Here is a 12,365-nt window from a genome sequence, read left to right on the forward strand (position 1 = left end):
TTTAACCAAAGTTGTTGTAAAGACTTCATTAGAGGATAAACAGAGGTAAACTTATTTGGGGGTGTCTAAGTCTCCCACCTCGATGTCCCCTACCATTATATTTATATTTGTTGCAACCCTCTCTATAAAAGACTGGCAAAAATTCCCTCAGGCACAAGGGAATCCTTCAGATACCTGGGTTAAAATTCCATCCATTTCTGCAGAGGTTTCATGACTTGTAGGCGTAGACTCTGGATTACTTGTAATAATGACCAGGACTGGGAGCTGGGTTCATATCCCTTTGTAGCTGCTACAGTACTGGCATCCCCAAGTGTTAAAAAAGAATCTAACACGTATTATTTTTAAAAATATCATGATTTTTAAGACAATTTCATGAATTTTTGGTAGGCGCTGACTCATGATTTTATTTACTTTCTAATTGTTGAGTCACATTTACGAGCTTTTCTCCTCATCCTACAAATGAAAACTGAGATGCTCACGTAGATTCATTGCGATCATCTAGTGTGACCTCCCGTATATCACAGGCCATAAAACTTCCCCAAAATATCAGCATTTTTGTTTTTAGAAAAACATCCAATCTTGATTTTAAAATGGTCAGTGATGGAGAATTCACCACTCCTTGGTAAGTTGTTCCAATGGTTAATTATTCTCGCTGTTTAAAATTTACGCCGTAGTTCCAGTCTGATTTTGTCTAGCTTCTAGCCACTCTACTGTTTCATACCTTTCTCTGCTAGACGGAAGAGCCCATTATTAACTCTTTGTTCCCCATAACATAATCACATGACTCCAGGTTTGGGGTTTTCGGGAAGTACCTAACTTCACAAGGCTCAGGATAAAATTGTGAGAGTTGGGAGCGCTACTTCTATGACCTTGAGCGCTGCTGAGCACACTGGCTGCCATAGGGCAACAACATTCATTTCTTGACTAATAGCCATTGATGGACCTACACTGCGTGAACTTATCTAATTCTTTTTAACTCCAGTTATACTTTTGACCTTCACAACATCCTCTGGCAACGAGTTTCACAGGTTGACTGTGCATTGTATGAAGAAGGACTTCCTTTTGTTTGTTTTAAACCTGCTGCCTATTCAGTTCATTAGGCGACCCCTGGTTCTTGTGTTACATGAAGGGGTAAATAACACTTCCTTAGTCACTTTCTCCGCACCACTCATGATTGTACAGACGTCTGCCATACGTCCCCTTAGCCGTCTCTTTTCCAAGCTGAAGAGTCCCGGTCTTCTTAACCTCTCCTCATACGGAAGCTGTTCCACCCTCGTAATCATTTTTGTTGCCCTTCTCCAATTCTAATAGATCTTTTTTGAAATGGGTTGATCAGAACGCACAAGTATTCAAGATGTGGGGGGTGCCATGGATTTATATACTGGCATTATGATATTTACTGTCTTTTTATTTATCCCCTTTTCCTAATGGTTCCTATCATTCTGTTTGCTTTTTTGCCCACCACTGCACATTGAGAAGATGTTTTCAGGGAACTATCCACAATGACTCCAAGATCTCTGTCTTGAGTGGTAACAGATAATTTATGGCCCACCATTTTTTGTATAGTTGGGACTATATTTTCCAGTGCGCATTACTTTGTATTTATAAACACTGAATTTCATCTACCATTTTGTTGCCCAGTCACCCACTTTTGTGGGATCCCTTTGTAATTCTTCACAGTTAGCTTTGGACTTAACTAGCTTGAATAATTGTGTATCATCTACAAACTTTGCCACCTCACCATTTACCCCTTTTCCAGATAATTTATGAATATGTTGAACAGCATTGGTCCCAGTACAGATCCTTGAGGAACTCCGCTATTTACCTCTCTCCACTGTGAAACCTGACCATTTATTCCTCCGCTTTGTTTCCTGTCTTTTAACCAGTTATTGATCCATGACAGAACATTCCCTCTTATTCTATGACTGCTTACTTTGCTTAAGAGCCTTTGGTGAGGGAGTTTGTCAAAGGCTTTCTGAAAGTCCAAGTACACTATATCCACTGGATCACCCTTATCCACTTGTTTGTTGACCCCTTCAAAGAATTGTAATAGATTGGTGAGGCATGATTTCCCTTTACAAAAGCCACAGTGCACTCTTCCCCAACAAATTGTGTTCATCTATGTGTCTGATAATTCTGTTCTTTACTATAGTTTCAACCAATTTGCCTGGTACTGAAGTTAGGCTTACTGGCCTGTAATCGCCAGGTGTTTTTTATAAGTCTATGTTACATTAGCTATCCTCCAGTCATCTGGTACAGAGGATGATTCCTTCAGAACTCTTGGATGAATACCATCGCATCCTGGTTGCTTATTATTGTTTAATTTATACATTTGTTCCAAAACCTCATCTCAGTCTGAGACAGTTCACCAGATTTGTCTCCTAAAAAGAATGTCTCAGGTGTGGGCAGGGCCGTCCCTAGGGGTGTGTGGGGCCTGGGACATAGGTGCCGAGTTTCCAATCTACCGGGGGTGCTCCCAGCCCACTCTGACCAGGCCCCACTCCACCCCTTCTCCCAAGGCCCCACCTCCACCCCGCCTCTTCCTTCCTTCACCTCTTCCCTGCCCCGTTCCACCCCCTCCCCTGAGTGCGCTGTGCCCTTGCTCCGCTCCCCTCCCTGCCAGTGCCTCCGGATGCAGTGAAACATCTGATCCACTGCAGGCAGTAGGTGCTGAAAGGGAGGGGGAGGTGCTGATCGGCAGGGCCTGTCGGTGGGCAGGAGGCGCTGGGGGGAGGAGGTGGTAATGGTAGGGGGGGCTCCTCCTCACTGCCTCCCCGTTCGCCTTCTCACCCCATTCGCCTTCTCACACCGCTTGCCTGCCCATTTCCCGCCTCTCCTCCCCATCCAGCTCCTCACGATTTTATCGAAGCACAGGGCCCCCCAAAGCGTGGGACCCGGGGAGGAGTCACCCCAATTCGCCTTACCCAAGGGACAGCTCTGGGTGTGGGAATCTTCCTCACATCCTCTGCAGTGAAGACTGATGCAAATAATATATTTAGCTTCTCTGTAACAGCCTTGTCTTCTTTGAGCTCTCCTTTCGCAACTTGGTAGTTCAGTAAACCCACTGATTGTTTGGCAGGCTTCCTGCTTCTGATGTACTTAAAATATGTTTTTGTGTTAGTTTTTGTGTCTTGCTCGTTGCTCTTCAAATTCTTTTTTGGCCTGCTTAATTATACTTTTTCACTTGATTGCCAGAGTTTATGTTCCTTACTTGTAAAAGGAAAGAGGGATGAAAGGAACTGAGCTTCCATTTGTTCCACACACGGAAGTGGGACTAAATTAATCCCTAGTGTAAACCCTGTTTTCTTTGATGGAATTACACGGGGGATGAATTTGTCCCAGAGGGAGCAATTTTAAACATCATTAGCAGAAATTCTAGTTGAAGAATTATCAGCTGATCCCAGTTGGCCCACTAGGCTTTGGAACAGAGCTAGTCAGCTAGTTTCCTGCAGGCAGGAGTTGGCCTGTTCGTCCCATTTTTGGTGAGAGGTAAGTTAAAGGCACCTGGGGCAGCTTGAACGTATAACCCCCGAACATATATTGCAAACATGCATATGGAGACACAAAGTGCAGGCCTCTTTCCCTTGGCTCCACCTCCTTTTAGTGTGGCCACGCCTCCTCCCAGCCAACTTTGAATGTGTTGTGCACAGCCAAAACGCACCCCTGGCCTCCGGGTGATGCACAAAGGGGCAGCATTAGCCCATTTCTCTTCCCATATAACCTACCCTGTTTTCCTGGGTGTGCTGTGCAAGTTAGACCTTTCTGGCCACTCGTGCACTATACAGCTCTCATGGGTCCATCAGCACCATGGGCTGTAGGGAAGGCAAACAGTGGCCTGTGAATGGTTGAATCAGCAGAGGAATTCTGACCGTTACCATCCCACCTGGCTGCTGTCTTGTACTTTCGCTCATTAACTGGGAGATGGATGATAAAAGGCCGCAGAGAACTGTTAACGATCTGCTGTGTTTGTCTAGGCTGAGCTTATGTTCTCACAAGAGCATTTTTGGGGTCAGTTCATTAAAAGGAAAAACAACAGAAAACCAGGATGAAAACACGTTATAGATTTGCTCAGGCAAAACTTTCCCAACCATTTCTAAGCATCTGCAGGCAGTGGACACACAGGGATTAAAAAGAAGAGTTTAGAAAAGAGTCCAAGAGGGCATTCTGCATTAGGTCTGCCATGTATGGTCAGGCCAGGCAAGAGCAAAATGTCAGCAATTTTAAGCACTGTGAGCAGAGCCCCTCCCTCCCTCTCTCTTTCTATTCTACATAATGAAGCTCAGTGCCTAGAGAGAAGCACAGAAGCTGATTGTTTTCAGTTCTGGGAAAGCCTGAGCATTGGAAATGAAACATCCACACAGCTGGGCAGATGCATACATGGTGGAGGGAGATGGGGGGACCATGGTATGTGCTTAGGTCCCCAGAATGGCAGATAAATTCTGCGAAGTCTCCCTGGAATAATAATAAGAGGCTGCACACAAATGTGCTTGAAACAAGGCAAGGAGTTGAGCAGTGAATCCCCTACAAGCTGTTGGAGTGAATTTGTGGCACTGCAGACTATTTGCCTGGTTCTAAGGTGAGTGCCCTTATGAAAAAAATCTGAAGGATCAGGGCAGTCTGGCTGAGCCTGTTGCTGACTTCTGAAATCTTCTGACCAGGCAGGAAAGTCATAAGGTGCAGAAATTGAATGTATTTTTTTGTACAGGTGCCAATCATATATCCCAAGGCTGAAACAGGGCTGTTGGGATCATCTAGTCTGACCTCCTGCGTAATACAAGCCATAGAATGTCCCCCAAATAATTCCTAGAGCAGATCTTTTAGAAGAACATCCACTATTACCTTTATCACCCAAACTTGTTATCTCATCAAAAAAAATATCAAATTAATTTGATAGCATCTATTTTCCATAAACCTATGTTAATTGGTCTTAATTACATTACACTTCTTTAATTCTTTATTAATCATGTCATGTATCATCCACTCCATTATCTTGGCTGGAATCTATGTCAGCTTGACAGGCCTGGGTCATCCCACTTACCCTTTGTAAAAATTGGCATGTTAGTTTTCTTCCAGTTTTCTGGACCTTCCCCAGTGCTCCAAGATTTATTGAAAATCAGCATTAACGGTCCAGCAATCAACTCAGCCAGCTCTTTTAAAATTTTTGGATGCTCATTATCTGGACCTGTGATTTAAAAAGTCTGACTTTAGTAGCTTCTGTTTAATATCCTCCAGAGATAAGAGTGGAATAGAAAGAGAGTGATCATCACCACATGATGAGACAATATAATCTGTTTTTCCCCCAAATGCAGAACAGAAATATTTATTGAACATTTCTACCTTTTATGCATTATTATGATCAGTCTACCATTTTCATCTAGTAATGGACCAGTACCATTGTCAGGATTCTTTTTGTTCATAATGTATTTAAAAACTCTTTCTATTTCACTTAACTTTACTGGCCATAGATTTCTCCTTGTGTCCCTTGACTTCCCTTATCAATTTTCTACAATTCCTAACCTCTTATTTAAATTTATTACTATCAACTTCCCTTTTCTTCCATTTGTTATATATAATTTTTTATGGTTGTCTTCACTTCCCCTCTATATCTGGCCATTTTTTTCACCAATAAGCCTTCTGCCTTGATTGTGTCATTTGATGACCATGAGTCCATCCCTCTCCCTCACACGTGCTACCTATGTTGATTTGAATGTAGATGTTACTCATATTCCCAAATGAGGAACCTTCATGACATTTAATGTGAGGTTAGAGAATTTTATCCTCATGAAGGGATTGGGAAATCCTATTTTATCAGCCTGTGGCCTAATATTCCAAGGACATCCAAATAAAATACATCTGTTATCTGCTAGGTATCTGGTTACATCCAGGTAAAATACACCTCTGCACTGCCAAATGTTCCAAGGAGAGCTCACCTGTTGTGCTGGGAACAACTGGAGACAGTCTTGATCCAAACACAGCCAGGCAAAATGAACCTGCCTTGCTATTGAATATTCTAGCTTCATCTGTGTGCAGTGCACACACTGTGTCACATCCAGGAAGCACATGCTTGCTGGGTACTGCAGGCACAGTATCCTTGAATCCAGTGGACTGTCAGTGGACTGTTGGCACCACGCGGGTGCAGTGGAGGATCAGATAAGAGCCAGGAGTGAAAGACTAAAGCCCCAAGATTACTTAGGAGAACTTAAGAGCTCCAGGCTATTGTATCCTACATGTTGAATAGAGAGCCTGGACCGATACCACAATCCTTCTTATCGTTATTATTCCTCAGCATGAGTTCATAGAACTCACAGGTGTGCACAGTAAAACACACGGGAACGCTGGGTGTAAAAGTTGGGAACTCAGTCACAAGTCCACAATTACTCAATTTTTTCCTTTATTTATACAGTTCCGTACAGAATTATTGTGACTTATAGCGTCGGGACTTACATTTATGCCAGATAAATAATAACAGACAAGACGGAATTGTTAAGCACATTCTGAAGCACCAGGAAATCCTCCCACCTTTTATGATAGTCATTTCCTTCTCTGAATCCCTTGGTCTGGTCCTTCAGTCCTGGGGCTGGTGTTTCTCCACGTTGAGCCCATGTTCACTGGAGGCTTTTATACATTTCTGCATTACGCATTACTTAATCTTTATCCAATAGGCTTTCAGCATGTCAACCCTTTGGGTTTTAGGTAACCTGTACGCTATGCACGTGTAACGCTGACAGACCCTGGGCGGGATCAAACCTAGTGCCTCTGGGGTTTAGTGCATGAACCTCTACTGCAGGAGCTAAAAGCCAACTGGCTGTTAGCTAAGGCTGTAGAGCAGACTCATTTTCTCTCTCTCTCTAAGTGGTCTCGGTGCCACTAGATGTGACAGAACCCCACACCCAGGAGGTGTGCCTGGAGGTTACACACACACACAAACTTCAGTTGCCCAACTTCTGCATTTTTCCTGCTGGGTTTACAGTTTTCTGGATTGAGTTGTCCTGCGTGACCCTGTGTCTGAGCCTTCCCAGAAAAGGGAATTTTTATTTATCATGACATACACCTTCCAACACAACATGTTGCTTATCTTGCCAGCAATAATATCATTTTAAATCAGGGATCAGCAACCTTTGTCACGCGGCCTGTCCGGGAAAGCCCCTGCTGGGCCGGGCCGGTTTGTTTACCTGCCGTGTCCTCAGGTTTGGCTGATCACAGCTCCCACTGTCCGCGGTTCATTGTCCACGGCCAATGGGGGCTGTCGGAAGGGCGGCCAGCACAGCCCTCGACCCGCACCGCTTCCCACAGCCCACATTAGCCTGAAACAGCGAACCCTGGCCAGTAGGAGGTGCGATTGGCTGAACCTGTGGACACGGCAGGTAAACAAACCATTTTTTTTTTTTACAAATCATTAAAATATAGCTAACGAAGCTGTTAATCTTACCATTTAACATTCCTTCATTTTATATTTCAATATTGTATGTCAGGATATGTGTATTATCCCCTGCTACCCTTTCATCTATTTGAAGTATATGTGTGAGGGTGTAGCTTTGGAAAACATGATGGTTCTTTAATGTGTGACAAAGTTCCTGCTCTACCTTGGTGGGTCTTGCGCTTATTGGCGGATTTGCTCGCCTTGGAGCTTCACGGCAGCCCTCAGCTTGATCGTTTTTCTGAATTCACGGTCCAGGTCCACTCCTCCTGTGTCTGACCAGGAGTTAGGAGGATTTGGGGGGAACCCGGGCCCGCCCTCTACTCCGGGTTCCAGCCCAGGGCCCTGTGGAATACAGCTGTCTAGAGTGCCTCCTAGAACAGCTGTGCGACAGATACAGCTCCCTGGGCTACTTCCCCATGGCCTCCTCCCAATTCCTTCTTTATCCTCACCATAGGACCTTCCTCCTGGTGTCTGATAATGCTTGTACACCTCAGTCCTCCAACAGTCAGCGTTCTCACTCTCAGCTCCTAGTGCCTCTTGCTCCCAGCTCCTCACACGCACACCACAAAATGAAGTGAGCTCCGTTTTAAAACACAGGTGCCCTGATTAGCCTGCCTTAATTGATTCTAGCAGCTTCTTCATTGGCTGCAGGTGTTCTGATCAGCCTGTGTTAATTGTCTCCAGAAGGTTCCTGTTTGTTCTGGAACCTTCCCTGTTACCTTACCCAGGGAAAAGGGACTACTTAGCCTGGGGCTAATATATCTGCTTTCTATTATTCTCCTATAGCCATCTAGCCTGACCCTGTCACAAATGTCAACATTTCTTATCTTCTTTTAACATGGGCTTTTCATTCAAAGTCCAGTTTTATTTGTGGATCATTGCAAAGAAACTTCATTAGAAATTTCCCTGTGAAGGCTTTTTGAAAGGTGTCTCAATTTTAGGACTTTGATATTTAGTTGCTTTTAATGGTACTCGAATAGGAGACAGGCTCCTGTCCTGAAAGGCTTACCATCCAAATGATGGACTTGATAGACAAGGGAGGCTATCACACGGCCCACAAAGCAGAGGATCCAGACGGGACCTGTTATTCAGGTCAGGCACATGTACCGTGATGGTTCAAACATTACGTTGTTCATGTAGGTGTAAATGCATTCATTTCTTGTAGTGATGTTGCAAAAATAGGTTCTTAGGAGTGACCTGAATCAGGCAAGACATTTACCAACTAGTTTGTCTCACAGGGTGGGACACCACAGTCCCTGATAATGCCCTTTCAGCGGGGGTTGGGCACTTGGGGGAGTATAGATTGTTTCTTGCTGGTTTTTTGTCCCATGCTTTGTCTCATAGAAATCAATCTTCTGGAGTGTGAATTGCAGGACTGTTTTCTGATAGCTTTGCTCGGTGATCTGCAGGCTACTAACATTGTAGGGCTTCTGCTGGGAGCAGCAGAGTGGTGAAGGAGGGCAGGAGCTGTGAAAGAACCAGTTATGGCTCCTGGATTGTCTTCCCCAGCCCAGGCACAGCTTACAGCAGCCTAGTGGCTGCTCTAACTTGCACAGACGGTCTATAGTCTCTTAGAGACATGTGCAGGGGATAACTAGAATACAACATGCTTTGGCAAATTCCTTGCCACCCACCGCCCAAACCCCCCAGAACTGGATTTACTGGCTCACTGGGGAATCCCTGGATGACTAGAGTATACCCAGCAGGGTACTTGCAGGGGGTTTCCATTCCTGCTGCACTGCTTTGACCTGCATAAGGGGACTAGATTGGGGCAGAGATTCTGCCCCTTTGGATTTAATTAAAATGGTTGAAACGTAACAAGAAATAGTCCATTACTGGGCAGCAGCAGACTCTTCTTTAATTGTTGGATTTACCACTTGGATACTGTGAGGAAGGGGGCTGTACAAATGTCTGGACAACAAGATGCAGTCCATAAGCCTTGTGGCCTGAAGTCTACGAGGAAAAGGAAGTGAGGCAGTACCTCATTTAAATATCAACTGTGTTCTCTGCCGTATCTCATTTACATTTCCACTGTGTTCTTTGCTGTCATCTCCGGGAGAGCAAGGGAAGTCGACTGAGTGAGGCAGTACCTCATTTACATCTTAATTGTGAATAGTTTGGGGACATTAGGGTATAAATTGGCTAAGTTTTGTAATTGGGGCCGATATTTTGGAGCCATTTCGGCAACACCTAGATGAAGTGTGGGTGACAGGATCACGCTGATGAAATTGATGTTTGCTGAAGTTGGGTAAGAGGGAAATCCAAAGTTTAAAGAGAGGAACAGTATGTGCTCCTGGCTTGCTGTTGAGGCTACCTTGCTGGGCGGGAGGAACTGTAATGTTTCCTTTGGGTCTTTGATCCTCTCCTAATGAGCTGTTTTGGCTTTATATGGACAGAGCTCAGCAGCGGTTCCAGTTATCTAGCCAGTGATAAGCAGAGGTCAGAGCCCAGAAGCACTTCCAGTTATCTGGAGAGCTGTGGACAGAGAAAAGCAACAGTTGGGCCAACCCACAGCTGCCAGAAGGCTGAGAGCAGTTGTGAACACTACAGTGGGAGTAGAGGAGTTTGCAGCATCAAACCTACATTATATCAGCCTAAAAGTTCTGGTGAGGCCATCCTGTCCTAGAGGTTGAAATGGTTATAGCAGGACAGGTGGAAGAGCCCCAGATCTGCCTAAGAAACAGAAGTTCTGATTTTTCTAGATTCCTGGAACCACAAACGGTGAGTGAGGAAGTTGGGGAAGTGGGAGTGGGGAGCTGGGAGGCAGAATAAAGTGCATTAACCACTCAGGATCCAAGTTGCAGATGGAATCAAACTAGGGAAGGAAATCCAAACCCCCTTCATCTTCGAGTAAGTTCTGATTCCGATTCACGCCTGAATCCAAACCCCTCAGCTCTCCCTGATTCTGTATAGTAGATCCAAAGAGAAACGTTGCATCAACACTTTACTCTTGAACCTCGGTAAGTGTGAATCTGGAGCTGAACTTCTCAGCTTAGGCCCATCTCTGATTTTCACAGTGACCTTCTTGAATGTTGGCGAGATGTCAACACGAGCCAGGGCCTAGCCTCAGAGACAGGGCTAGTGAGGGCTGATGACAGCTGTGTATTAGGACAGGCCCATCCAGACGACTCGAATGTACAGAAATAACGGCTTGTGGCCATCTGGTGACATGGTAATATGGTGCTTCCCACACTACTGTAGCTGCTAACCTTTTGATTATATTGTGTCCTAGTAGGTTATTATGGAATGGATGCATTACTGACCTAGACAGCTCCACTTCTTTTTTGGAAGTGTATTGAAGTTATTATGAACTTGATGAATTTACTGTGGCCTGTTTCATGTCTAACATTAAGCAGTGACAGCCTGGGCACGGGAAGACAGAGCATTCGGCTGTAGAAAGTGGCTGTATCTCTTCCAAACCCAGTTCATTTGCTGCCATCTGCTGTAGAAAGGATAGCATAGCACTCCATGTCCAGCCCAAAGCCTGCAACGATTTCAATGGACCTACAAATCGATGGGCTCTTTACTCTCCTTTCACCTTTCTGCTAGGAATAGAAGAACTGGCAGAGTTTGGGGGGGGGGGGGAAGGGTTGTGAACCTCTCAGAGGATTGTTTTTGAGTCCAAGCATGGGAACCTTTTCTCTCGTCATTTAAGCCCATATTATTTTAAGGTAGAATTGGTTCAAACAAACAAACATGATTTTCCAGCGAAAGGGGCAGCCTTTGCTCTGGTTTAGGGAGAGAAGACTATTCCCAAAGCTAGGCTGGGATGAGTTGGGTACCCTAGATCTGGTATTTATTATATTAGGTTGATATTTCTCCCTCTCCCCCACCCCTCTTCTTTTTAACCTGTTGTGATCACTGGATTCTCTCTCTCTTCTCCTTACTTATTTTAGACTCTTCTCGAAAAAAGTACAAACATGACCATACTAGAATTTAATCCCTGAATATGGAACCTGAGTGTCTGAGTGGTAAAAAAATATCTGCTGGTCCCTAAAACCCATTTCTCAGATCATCTGAAATCGCTCCATCAGCCAATTTTCCTGGTGCACCACTGCTGGATCCCTTAATATGTCCCAAGACATTAATGGTCCTCGTCCTTCGCCCCCCCCCCACATTACCCTGCTCCAGGTTCCGAACGTGAGCCACCATCTTTTCTGCACTAGGATTAGATGGAGTTCTAACCCCTTGGGCCAACTGCGGTTCCACGGGGAAGCCAAATCCACATTAAACACTTTATATTCTATTACAGCTTTAAAAGAATTTGCAAGGTGCTCAGAGCATGAGGCCAGTGCTCCTGTGGACCTTATCAGGTGCACAGGGAGTGAGTGTACACGTTGGATTATGGAATTTATACATGCTGTTTGCTATATTTGAGAAGCCAGCAGAGGTTCAAAGTCCTGGAGACTGAAGCTTTTTCTGTTTTTTCCAGCTATTATTGAAGGCGGAGGGAAACTCCTAAGTCAGGGATTGGCAACCTTTGGTATGCGGCCCGTCAGGGAAAGCCACTGGCGGGCCGGGCCGGTTTGTTTACCTGCAGCATCCGCAGGTTCCGCCGATCGCAGCTTCCACTGGCCACGGTTCCCCACCCCAGGCCAATTGATATTCTATTGTTTAACAGTGTGATTAATCGCGATTTATTTTTTAGAGTTAATCGCATGAGTTAACTGCGATTAATCAACATCCCTACATGCAGAGCGTTACTTTGGCTGCTGTGACAATCAGGGAGTCATATCAAAGGGAAACTGATGGGCTGATTTAAGGAACTAACATTAAGCTTTGTGAAAGGGGGGTCTTAGAACAGGGTCAGAAAAGCTCACCATTTCAATGGGAAATGCAGAGTTTGTTCAGATGAATTTCTCACCCAGTATTTTCCTCATTGTTTGTCCCTCTCTGGAGATGTCCTCTGCTCCTATTCAGCAGATTAACTTAACGAAAAGGGAAT

The 12,365-nt window shown here is 44.8% G+C and overlaps 1 protein-coding gene across 1 annotated transcript in view; it reads left to right on the top strand.

Annotated features, from left to right (window-relative positions):
* The first annotated feature begins 6,395 nt into the window (after nucleotides 1-6,395).
* SV2B (synaptic vesicle glycoprotein 2B) overlaps nucleotides 6,396-12,365 on the top strand; it is a 113,096-nt gene continuing 107,126 nt past the window's right edge. The window contains exon 1 of the mRNA XM_084640606.1: nucleotides 6,396-10,141. The gene's annotated coding sequence lies outside the window, so the exon portion shown is untranslated. The remainder of the gene's footprint in view (nucleotides 10,142-12,365) is intronic.

Source organism: Lepidochelys olivacea (assembly GCF_965140295.1).
Source record: "Lepidochelys olivacea isolate rLepOli2 genome assembly, chromosome: 10".
NCBI classification, from domain to species: domain Eukaryota; kingdom Metazoa; phylum Chordata; order Testudines; family Cheloniidae; genus Lepidochelys; species Lepidochelys olivacea.